Here is a 12,489-nt window from a genome sequence, read left to right as displayed (position 1 = left end):
AACAATGTTTGTATCCTATGTCAGAATTAAAGTTCTAGCTAAATAGGTATTCGTCTTTAAAAAAAAATCCTAAACGTCTAAGAGCAAAAGACTTACTTTTGAACTAAGGTATTTGAATAAAGTCTAGGAGTTCAAATTGTTAAATGTCAACGAGACTGTAAAATTAAGTTACTCATTTAAAGCTACAAAAGTTTTAAACGTGGATAGATTTAGACACTACTGATAATTTATTTTAGAAAATAATTATTTTTTTAAAAGTAGCCAATTAATGTAGTAAGGACTTTTAAAACATAAGGATATGTATTGTAACTTGTTGTGGGAACCCGGGGCATCGCCCGGGGTACATATTAGTTTACTAAATAATTAGATTTAATAATTTATAAATATAAACACCACCACCCCAACCACCAACAAGCCAACATCCCACTCCCCCTTCGGCAACAACCTCCTCCCCCCCTTCGGCAACAACCTCTTCCCCCACCGAACCTGCTTCCTAGATCCTCTACCTCTGACAACCTAGCTCCACTGTTGGTTGACCCTCCCTTTCCCCTTATTATTGTCGGCAACCACCACCTCTCTTCAAGTTTTGGCTCTTATTTACTGAAACATGTTCAAAGCAAGTCCAAATCAATTGCAATTTGCTTGTAAATCACCCTAGCATTACATACATACACAATCAAAGTCAAAACAAGCATAAATTGCAAGCAAGATGCATAAATTTTAAAACACCCAAATCAATTTTCTAGGGTTTTTCAAAATCAAGGAGGTGGTGGTCGCCGGTGGGATAAGGGAGGGTTAGCCAGCGGTTTAAGTAGGTCCTTGAAGGTGGGGGAGATCTAGGAGGCAGGTCCGGTACGGGAGGGGGTTGCTGCCGAGGGAGGGGGAAAGGGTGGAGGAAGGAGAAGGGGTGGTTGGTTGGTAGTTGCAAATAGTGGTTTTATTTATGTATAAATTAAATCTATTTATTTAGGGATTAGGTGGGTTAGAGGTTAATTAGAATAAATGAGCGAAAATTGAAAGGAATTGTGTCCTTCAAACAAGTGTATTATTCCGATAGAGGGTTTGGAATTATTAAAAAGCTAATTATTCAGTGAGGTCAAGTGATCGAAATGCCTAGGTGGAGGCCGCTTTTGATCAGTAATATTAACGTATAATTAATATTACAACTTAATCTTGACTAAACCCTTCGAGTCACACCCAAGTAACTAATGAGCAGAAGCCATGAATTAATTTGGAAGTAATTAATAAGTCGACTGAGTAATTGATATTTAGACGTCAAAAATTCGAGCTTAGAGCGTCGAAACCGAGCGTTGGAAGTGGAGCCAAAAAGAATAAAAGAGGAGACGAGAAAATAATAAAAAATAAACAATGACCAAAATAACCCTAGCATCAAAATATTGAGTGCTAGGGGCACGACCATGCTAGCAGCCCACACCAAGTGCGGGGCTTGGCTAGCATGCCGCAGCTAGCAGCCCGCACCAATGTGAGAGGCATGCTAGCAGGCAGCTGTTAGCAGCCCACACCAATGTGCGAGGCATGCTACCAGGCACCAGCTAGCAGCTAACAGCCAACACATGGTGTGTGGCATGCTAGCAGCAGCCCTCGGCAGCTGACAGGGTAAAGTCGTATCTCTTAATCAAAAGTAAATACCTAAATCCTCTAACTAAAGTAGATAGGGAAGTAGGGTCGATCTCCACAGGGAAACAAGTCTTTTTACTCCTAATTAATTATTATAATCTAAATTATCTAAATAACCAATATTTATATTTGAGTATGAAACTAAACTACAAAGAATAGGAATAGGGTGAAAACAATATATAAAAGGGTCTAGGCCATAGGTTCACCAATAAGTAATACTCCGGGGTAAAACATAGTAATCACTCATTGACATTGCATAAATAACATGGTTAACAGGCTCTCGCAATTTACTAATCAACATAGATCTAACAGGCTCTCGCAATTTATTAGATCTAAGTTCTTATTGAAAATAACCTTTAATATCAAATTAACATCTGCTCGATTCATCAATTTAATATTGCTATACTTTTACAAGCCGCAATTGTAAAACATTAAAACAATTCAATAAGAAATTATCATGCAATACCAATAATCAATAATAGTCAATCATCAATGCATCAATTAACCAGATTGTAAAGGGCTTTCGCTACGTATTACAATCACACAATTAATTTACCGGTATTAAATCTCATCTCTCGAATCTCGACTTAACCATTTATAAATTAATCTGCCTATTGAAACTAGACCTAAACATTAATTCTCATCTCTCGAATCTTGAATCAATATTGTCAAACTCATGCATAAAAGATAGGCCTAATCTAATCACAGAGCATTAAATCAATCAATAGAAAATAAATCTAGCATTGATAATTAACAACAACAAATTACCCCTTCATATTATTTATTAGATTCCCAAAAACCCTAGAAATAAAACTACTCACACATGGTAAAATCTAAACTAATCAAAGTAATAAAATAAATCATGATGAAAGAAATAAAATAAACAACTAAGATTAAGGGAAGAGAAATTGTTACCAAAATAAATCTGGAATTAAGAGTAGAATTAAGAACAAAAGTTTAAGAGAAAAGAAATCTAAGAGAATAATTAAGAGAGTAAAAAGGAGAAGAAGAGGAAGAAGAGAAATCCCAAAAACGTATTACGGAGGAGTATTTATACTCCGTACAAAATCCTAAACTAAAACAAATTAAAACGACGCTAATCGTCTACTAAGAAATACACGCGCCCGATCGGGCGCGCCTTTTTTTGTTCCTAATACTAATCTCGCGCCCGGCCGGGCGCGTCACCAGGCACCAGCCTAAGCTTCTCCCGCACGGCCAGGCGCGCCTCCGGGCGCCAGCCTTTTTGGTCGGGCGACTCATTTGGGCCACTATTTGGACTTCGATTGGGCTCTAATTCTTCGGGCCAATCTGGGTTTCCTCTTCCGGTCTTGAATACTCGGTCCAAATGCCCCGGTATCACCTATACCGAGCCCTTAATCACCGGTTCGATGGCTTTAACCGGCCCTGGGCTATAAACTCTTGTCGTGCTTCTCCAATGCTCGTGATTGCTCCAAAATATCTCGGGAAAATACTTCAAAAGTGTAAATCCCTGCCAAAGTCAACCAAATCTACGAAAACACTAGAAAGCACCAATTAGTAATAAAAGTGGCTCTAAAGAGCCAAAAACACTACTAATTATGACCAAGGGAAGGGGGTAAAATACTATATAAAATAGACACATCAAACTCCCCCAAGCCAAACCTTTGCTTGTTCCTAAGAAAAGATCTCATCAATGAATCAATAAATATGCTTCACCCCAAAAGTAAAAATCAAGCACAAACGATTCAGGGTAAATCAAATAAACATGCTTCAAAGTCAAACAATCAAGTCCATCTAATTACCAATCTTCCCTAACAATTGTCAAACAGAGCAAACCACAAGAGCATATAGAATTCAAGACTAGTGCTCACGCACTCAACTCTCATTTACATGGCGAGTAAAAGATGTACTCGATCGCTCTCCATCCAACCCCTTTATGTGAACAATGCCCTCCCAACTCACACTCTCGTGTGCATAAAACAATGAACGCTCAATCCTACTAGTCGACTCGAAATATGCCAAATTATAACTTGCATTGATAAACAACACTTTCACATTCATACAATTCTATGCACAAAAGTCGGAAGGTCTTTAAAGCTTGTAATGTAAGGCTAGGGTAAAGGGTAGGATAAATTTAGGAATAAGTGAGAGAAAAGCTATGCTTAAAGGAGCCATATCCTAATAAAACCCATGATTAAAATACATAGTGATCAACATCTCCTACATAACCAACTCTAACATCAACCAAATATACTCCAATCATAATAAATAAACCCAACTCTTAAAATTTCACTCATAAGATATAATAATGAAGTAATAGAGTGAATAAACAAACTTTATTTCCAAACTTGAATTTTTTTCATTGAAGCTCTATCATTTTTCTTTTGATCAACCTCAAACTAGAACATTTGAACACTTTTTTTTTTTTCCTTTGAAGTTCACTTATTTTTTTTTTCACATTTTTTTTCCTTGAACTTCTCTTTTTTCATAATATCATGCTTTATTTTTTTCAAGAAAATATAACTCTCAAACTCATCAAAAAAAACATGAATAATTGACAAAACAACTTCTCAAATCCCACCCAAATTGTGCAAATAATAAGCACACTACAATCTCCCTCACCTCACTCACTAATAGCTCCCCCAAGCCAAGCTTGGGACTAGTAACCAATGGGGCAAAATAGGCTTTTAATGCGGCTAATAAACAAAAAAAGGTCAAGGAAACAACATGGGTAGCAAGAAAGGAACAAATGTATCTACAATATCTGGAGGCTACCTAAAAGAACAAATGCCTTCGTCCTCCACAATGTGCATAATAATGAATCTTATAAACATTACTTATAGTTGCAAATCAATACTCAAATTCATTGACATACCAGGAACTATGGAACTATCACACATTCCTAACCAAATCAACTAGTCAAGCACTATATTCACAAGCAGTTGGCAAAATTGACGCATATTAAGGTTTCAAGACAATCAAACATCAAATCATGATCAACTAATCCACAATAGTTATCATCAAATACCAGGAATCAAAACAATTTTTCTCAAGTAAGGGGCACAGGGAAGCATAATTAATAATTCATTGGAACGTATTTTTGGATTTTTTAATTTTTCTTTTTTTTTTGTATTTTTATATATAAGAAAGCAATAAAACTAACCTAGAAAGCGAGAAATCTAACCTAAGAAAACACACCAAAAATAAAAGAAAAGAGAAAAAGAAAAATACCAAACCAAAATCTCCCCCAAGCCAGAATCAGACAATGTCCTCATTGGCTCGGAAACTAGCCCAGCATAGCTAGTCCTGATCATCCTCATCCATCGAGCCGAAACCCGCACCTCCACTGCCACCTGCACCAGAAGAGCTACCACCAAAATAATCAGCGTGAAAACTCCCCCCCCCATCGGTCCCTCGAAAGGAATGTCCTGCCCGTACCCGAAGAAAGAAGAATAGTCAGTGTAAATACCACGGGCAGTGGGATCCCTATCGTATCCCTGGGGTGGAGGCTGAAACCAGTCAGGGTGAATAGCGTCGTCAGGAATGTTGCCCCGACGAGCATAATCATCGTACATAGGGTAGAGATCTCTACCCTGGTTCCTCTCTAGGTACCCTAACCTCTGATCTAAGGAGCCTACCATCCTCCTATGGTTAGTATGTGAATGCTCGATACGTCCTAGGGCCTGACCTATACTCTGAAGATCCCAAACTGGGTCAGAGTCAACATGAGGGACGGAATGGGACATACGAAGTGGAGATAAAGCCACCTCGGGCTGAGGCTGGGGTGGTGGAACTGGTGGTGGTGGTGCCTGCCCCCTAGCGTTGGAAACTAAAACATCAAAAGTGTAAGAAGGTTGCCCTGGGGGAAAAGCGGTCAAGTCTGGACTGGGTAGGGGAAAAATGGGCAAAGGTTGCTCGTTCCCAGTCCGAATACACCAAAATGATGTCTGCTCGCTATCCGATCTAACCCACCCCACATCCTCAAAATACCTAGCAGTCATGTAGGTATCTGGTCCACAGTTAGTCAGCTGGTGGGGTCCGTCTACTACAAAACCGGCCTTTTCACCGCTATTCGAGTGATAAGGCCTCCTAAACGGATAGGGGACTTGGAAGTGGTGCTGGCTGTGGCATGCCTACTCAAATGGTGAAATATAAACCTACCAATGTTCAATTTCCCGTACCCATACACATAATGTCCTATGACAGCTAGTTCGTTAGTTTGAGCGTTACGTTATGAGGCTCGGCCCTACCTAAAAAACACAAACCCGCAAATGTTTGCCAGATTTTTAGGACAGGGTGGTGAATAGGTTTGGTACTAGCATGTTGGGGGTCGGGGGTAGGTAAACCAGTCAAAGCATAATATAAGTTACCCATTTTATAGTCCGCATGCCACTAGTGAGATAATTCAGAATTTAATTCAAAAACTTTACAAAATTCTACAAAAGTTAAACTAATATTTCTATTATTTAACCTGAAAAATAAATTTGGCCCATTTCTACTACTAACAACATGAAAAGTGGACAGGAATTCACAAGTAAGTTCTCGGTATGAAGGATAGTGCATGTCAACAAATTTTCTCATGCCAATGTCATTCAAAAATCGTTTAACAAAATCATACAAACCAAATGATTCTAGGGTAGGGCGGTGTAACCACCGAGAAGGAATTACCTCACGACTGACCAAATGCTCTAGCCGTTCATTTTGTTCCCGACTCACAATCCGGATCGTCGACCAGTATGGGAGTTGCAAGTCCGGGTCATATTACTCCTTCGAACTGGAGCTCCTACCAAAAATGGATCTAGCCCTCTTTGATGCCATGTTCAAGAAATGGGTTTGAAAATTTATTAAATTAAAACTGAAAAATTTTTGTATGAAAGTGAAGAGGATGAAGAGAGGATCACAAATATGTAAAGAGTTTTGAATTTGGGTTGGTAATGGAGGAGAAATCTTAGAGAGAAGTTAGAGAAAATTTGAGTTTTAGAGAGAGAAAGTTATGGAGAAAGAAGAAATGGAGGAAGAAAGAAGAAAAGAAAGAAAGAAAAGCAAGCGGACGTCATTTGCACCCGGTCGGGCGGTGGGTCGCCCGGTCGGGCGATCTGGGTTATTTTGCAAGCTGGTTCTCTCGCCCGGTCGGGCGGCCTTCGCCCGGTCGGGCGGCCTTTGCCCGGTCGGGCGATCTAAATTGCTCGAATTTCGTAACCTTTCGCGCCCGGTCGGGCGATCTGACTATTTGAGTCCGTCTTGCTCTCGTGCCCAGTCGGGTGCCAGTCGCCCGATCGGGCGATTTTTAAGTCTAAAATTTCTCCCTTCTCGCGCCCGGTCGGGCGAGGCTTGCCCGATCGGGCGAGGCTTGCCCGATCGGGTGGACAAATTACTCCGTATACGACGAATTTTGCGCCCGTTCGGGCGCCACTCGCCGTTCGGGCGAAATTACTTATTTTCAAATCCTTACTCTCGCGCCCGATCGGGCGAGCTTCGCCCGGTCGGGCCCGAGACTAAATCTTCTAATTATCATTTTTCTTCTTATCTCCAAAATTTGGCTAAATCTTTTCTTCAAACCTGTACAAACACTCATAAAACTCATTAAATTCCCTCATCTCTCCTCTCATAAGAAAAAGAAAAGAAAAACTAGTCTTAAAAGCATTAAAAATACGGGTTGCCTCCCGCAAAGCGCTGGTTTATCTAGGTCCCGCACGACCTTCTTACCAAGTACAATTTCTAGGACCCTTGGCCTAACGCTTGATCGGGTGGTTTCTCACCCGGTCTAGCGGTGCTTAGGCTGCGATGCGGCTTCTTGAAATACCCTGTGGGACGCCAAATCACCTTATCTGGTGGATCCTCCTTGACTTGGAATGGTAGATCTTCAATGCTACGCACTAAAGATCCTTTTTCGATTGAAGGTTGCTTTAAATTTTCCTTGCATGTAGCACTTGCAACTTGACCTGACGGAACACTTACCGTAGGCTCGATTCGCACAACTTGCTCGATCGGTTCCACTTGTTCATCCTCGAAACCAAGACCAAAATTGTAGAGTGCTCTTTCTATTGCATCGACTTCCTTCTGCCATTTGTCTATCTCATGTGAAAAGGATGCAACACAAGATACCGCCTCCAAGGGATCTTTTTCAAGAGCTTGGGGCTTGTTAGAATAATTTACAACCACATTAACACTGAAACATTTCTCCTCAGTCATGGAGCTTTTAGGGGCATTATTCAGATTAAAAACAACTTTATCATCTCCTACTGATAGTGTTAACTTACCACTTCTTACATCTATGACTGCTCCTGTAGTGTTAAGGAATGGTCTACCCAAACTAATTGGGGTTTGCATATCCTCAGCCATATCAAGAACAACAAAATCTACAGGTATATAAAATTTACCTACTCTAACGGGGACATCCTCTAAAACACCTAAGGGGTATTTGAAGGAACGGTCGGCCATTTGTAGAGTTATATTGGTAGCTTTTAATTTACCCATATTCAACTTAGAACACACATATAATGGCATGACGCTAACACTAGCACCCAAATCACATAATTCATTATCAATCAAGAGATTACCAATATGACAAGGGATAGAAAAACTACCCGAATCTTTTAATTTAGGTGGAGACTTATTTTGAAGTACGGCACTACACTCTGCAGTGAAAGCTACTGTCTCTACCTCACTAATAGACCTTTTCTCGTCAATATTTCTTTCATAAATTTTTCATATGAGGGGATTTGTGTGATCAATTCAGTAAAGGGAACTATTACCTTCAAATCTTTAACCACCTCCAGGAACTTACCAAACTGCTTATCCAAGTTTGTCTTCAATTGACGATTGGGGAAAGGAAGTTTGATAATTGGCTTTGGAGCATTATTATTCTTGTCGGGAGTAACCACCTTCTCTGGAGTTGTACCCTGCAATGTAGAATTAGATATGTTAGTTGTATCCTTTAGCCCTGCAGGGCTATCAACTACATTGTTTGGTTTAATGGAATCAAGATTAGCATTATTTAATAAAACAGGTTCATCAACTCTGGGCTTAGAGGGCCCTTCATAGTTTGAAACACTCCTTAGAGTAATTGCAAATGCTTGATCCGTAGGCCTATTCGGCTGTGTTGGCAGAGCTCCCTGTTGGCGGGCTTGTAGAGTGGCGGAGAGTTGCGCAATTTGATTATCCATAATTTTATTATGCGCTAGAATTTGATCAATTGTCGCGTCTCTGCTCTCCATGTGCTTTTGCATATTGGCCAACATTGCTCTAATTTCCACCAGGGAAGGGTCAGAAGATGGGGAGGGTTGTTGTGGCTGGTTCTTCTGGCTAGCATTGGGATGATAATATTTATGCTGTTGTGGCGCCTGTGGTTCTTGTGGTGGTGGATTTTGAACATTAGTGCTCCGGTAGGAAAGGTACGGATGATTTCGATCCTAGGATTGTAGGTGTTGGAGTATGGGTTATTCTGCCTATAAGATTGGAAGGCATTAACTTGCTCCACGGAACTCCTACAATCTTGCTCCCAATGACCTACAATACCACAATTTTCACAGAAAGCCTCATTAGAATTATTATTAATTTCAGAAACATTAGCTACATTAGCAGTGCTCAGATTATCTAATTTTAGGCAAATAGAGGTTAGTTGAGCTTGCAAAAAGAATACAGAGTCGACACTATGCTTCCCCTTGTTAGCAAATCCTCTGGGATTCCCATATTGGGAATTGTGTATCGCCATATCTTCAATAACCTGACCTGCATCATCAACATTAAGATTCATAAATCTCCCACTAGCTGCAGAGTCTAAAATTATTCTAGAGGAATTTCCAATGCTGTTATAAAAGGCTTGGATTAACTGCCATTGCGCTAAATTATGGTGAGGGAATTCTCTTTGTAAGTCCTTGAACCTCTCCCAAGCCTCATATAAAGATTCATAGGCTTCTTGGGCAAAGTTCTGGATCGCACTCTGTAGTACTGTTGTTCTCTCTGCAGGATAATACTTGCTATAAAAATTCAAAACAAGAGTTTCCCAGTCAGTTATACCAAGTGTAGTTCTATTTAAGCCATTAAACCACAATTTAGCTTTTCCAGTTAAGAGAAGGGAAAGAGAATCTCCCTGATTTGGTCTTGAGTGACCCGGCTTGCCTGATGGTGTTGCAATATTGACAATAGTCGGCAATGTGAAGATTCGGGTCTTCACCCTTAGCTCCACTAAATTTCTTCTTCTCTATCATCGTTATAAATTGAGGTTTGATTTCGAATTGAACCCCATCAAGAGCCGGAGTGGGGGTGAGATGTGGAAAATCTGTAAGCTTTGGTTGTGAATAGTCACTAAGCTTCTTTGGAGCTGTCATCTCTGATTCTGCGTCTGATGATGCCTCTGAATCGCTAGAACCAGTTGGAGGATCTCGGTGATTATTGTTATTATCACCAGAATCCGCCAGGATTTGCTTGTAGAAATTTTTCTGTCTATGGAAGGAAAGTTCGATCTCAAGATCGAATGGGATGTAACCTGATCTGGAACACCTGGGCATAAACAAAAACTAGAAGCAAATATGAGATTTGTCTCATAGAACTAACGCTCTCTAAGACAAAAAGGGAAATAATCTAGACTACAAAAACAATCAGAAATAAAAATAAAACCGTTTCCCCGGCAACGGCGCTAAATTTTGACATGGTAAAGTCGTATCCCCTAATCAAAAGTAAATACCTAAATCCTCTAACTAAAGTAGATAGGGAAGTAGGGTTGATCTCCACAGGGAAACAAGTCTTTTTACTCCTAATTAATTATTATAATCTAAATTATCTAAGTAACCAATATTTGTATTTGAGTATGAAACTAAACTACAAAGAATAGGAATAGGGAGAAAACAATATATAAAAGGATTTAGGGCATAGGTTCACCAATAAATAATACTCCAGGGTAAAACATAGTAATCACTCATTGACATTGCATAAATAACATGGTTAACAGGCTCTCGCAATTTACTAATCAACATAGATCTAGCAGGCTCTCGCAATTTACTAGATCTAAGTTCTTATTGAAAATAGCCTTTAATATCAAATTAACATCTGCTCGATTCATAAATTTAATATTGCTATACTTTTACAAGCCGCCATTGTAAAACGTTAAAACAATTCAATAAGAAATTATCATGCAATACCAATAATCAATAATAGTCAATCATCAATGCATCAATTAACCAGATTGTAAAGGGCTTTCGCTACGTATTACAATCACACAATTAATTTACCGATATTAAATCTCATCTCTCGAATCTCGACTTAACCATTTATAAATTAATCTGCCTATTGAAACTAGACCTAAATATTAATTCTCATCTCTCGAATCTTGAATCAATATTGTCAAACTCATGCATAAAAGATAGGCCTAATCTAATCACAAAGCATTAAATCAATCAATAGGAAATAAATCTAGCATTGATAATTAACAACAACAAATTACCCCGTCATATTATTTATTAGATCCCCATAAACCATAGAAATAAAACTACTCACACATGGTAAAATCTAAACTAATCAAAGTAATAAAATAAATCATGATGAAAGGAATAAAATAAACAACTAAGATTAAGGGAAGAGAAATCGTTACCAAAATAAATCTGGAATTAAGAGTAGAATTAAGAACAAAGGTTTAAGAGAAAAGAAATCTAAGAGAATAATTAAGAGAGTAAAAAAAGAGTAAAAAGGAGAAGAAGAGGAAGAAGAGAAATCCCAAAAACGTATTACAGAGGAGTATTTATACTCCGTACAAAATCCTAAACTAAAACAAATTAAAATGACGCTAATCGTCTACTAAGAAATACACGCGCCCGATCGGGGGCGCCTTTTTTTGTTCCTAATACTAATCTAGCGCCCGGCCGGGCGCGTCACCGGGCGCCAGCCTAAGCTTCTCCCGCCCGGCCGGGTGCGCCTCCGGGCGCCAGCCTTTTTGGCCGGGCGGCTCATTTGGGCCACTATTTGGACTTCGATTAGGCTCCAATTCTTTGGGCCAATCTGGATTTCCTCTTCCGGTCTTGAATACTCGGTCCAAATGCCCCGGTATCACCTATACCGAGCCCTTAATCACCAGTTCGATGGCTCTCACCGGCCCTGGGCTATAAACTCTGGTCGTGCTTCTCCAATGCTCGTAATTGCTCCAAAATATCTCGGGAAAATACTTCAAAAGTGTAAATCCCTGCAAAGTCAACCAAATCTACGAAAACACTAGAAAGCACCAATTAGTAATAAAAGTGGCTCTAATGAGCCAAAAACACTACTAATTATGACCAAGGGACGGGGGTAAAATACTATATAAAATAGACACATCAGCAGCAGCAGCCCGCACGTAAGTGCAAGGGCATGCTGGCCGAGGAAGCTAGCAGCAGCCCACACTATTTGGTGCAAGGCGTGCTGGGCCGAGACACAAGCAGCAGCGCTAGCAGCCCATATGGGGTGCCTTGGTGCCCAAGTGGCCTGCCACGTGGTGCGTGCTCATTAGGGATTGGGTGTTGTGTTGGGCGGTTTTGGGAGAGGGAGTGGGGAGCAAGTTTGCCCCCCCATCTCCAAACGGTCCTCACCTACTCCCTCATGTGAGCTTGACACTTGTTGATTTATTACTAGTTTGATTAATAATTTTATTTTAGCTTTAAAATAAAATGGAAAAATCAAATTATGTCCAACATTGATGGGAGAGATTTTCATACTCATGCCTTTCCCTATAAATACCAAAGTTGGGGTATTGTGAAAGGCATTTGAGTAAGTGTTGAAAAAGTCATCACCATTGTGAAAACCTTTGAACACATTTATTACCCGGGCTTTGGTCGGGCCTTGCTAACTCCAAGGCATTAGACCCTTGTCGGTGGTCGGGTTGTGGGTGGACTTCCGTTGGAGGTC

The sequence above is a fragment of the Chenopodium quinoa genome, unplaced genomic scaffold (genome assembly GCF_001683475.1).
Source record: "Chenopodium quinoa cultivar QQ74 unplaced genomic scaffold, ASM168347v1, whole genome shotgun sequence".
Taxonomy (NCBI): domain Eukaryota; kingdom Viridiplantae; phylum Streptophyta; class Magnoliopsida; order Caryophyllales; family Amaranthaceae; genus Chenopodium; species Chenopodium quinoa.
Note: the sequence above shows the minus strand (reverse complement) of the source record.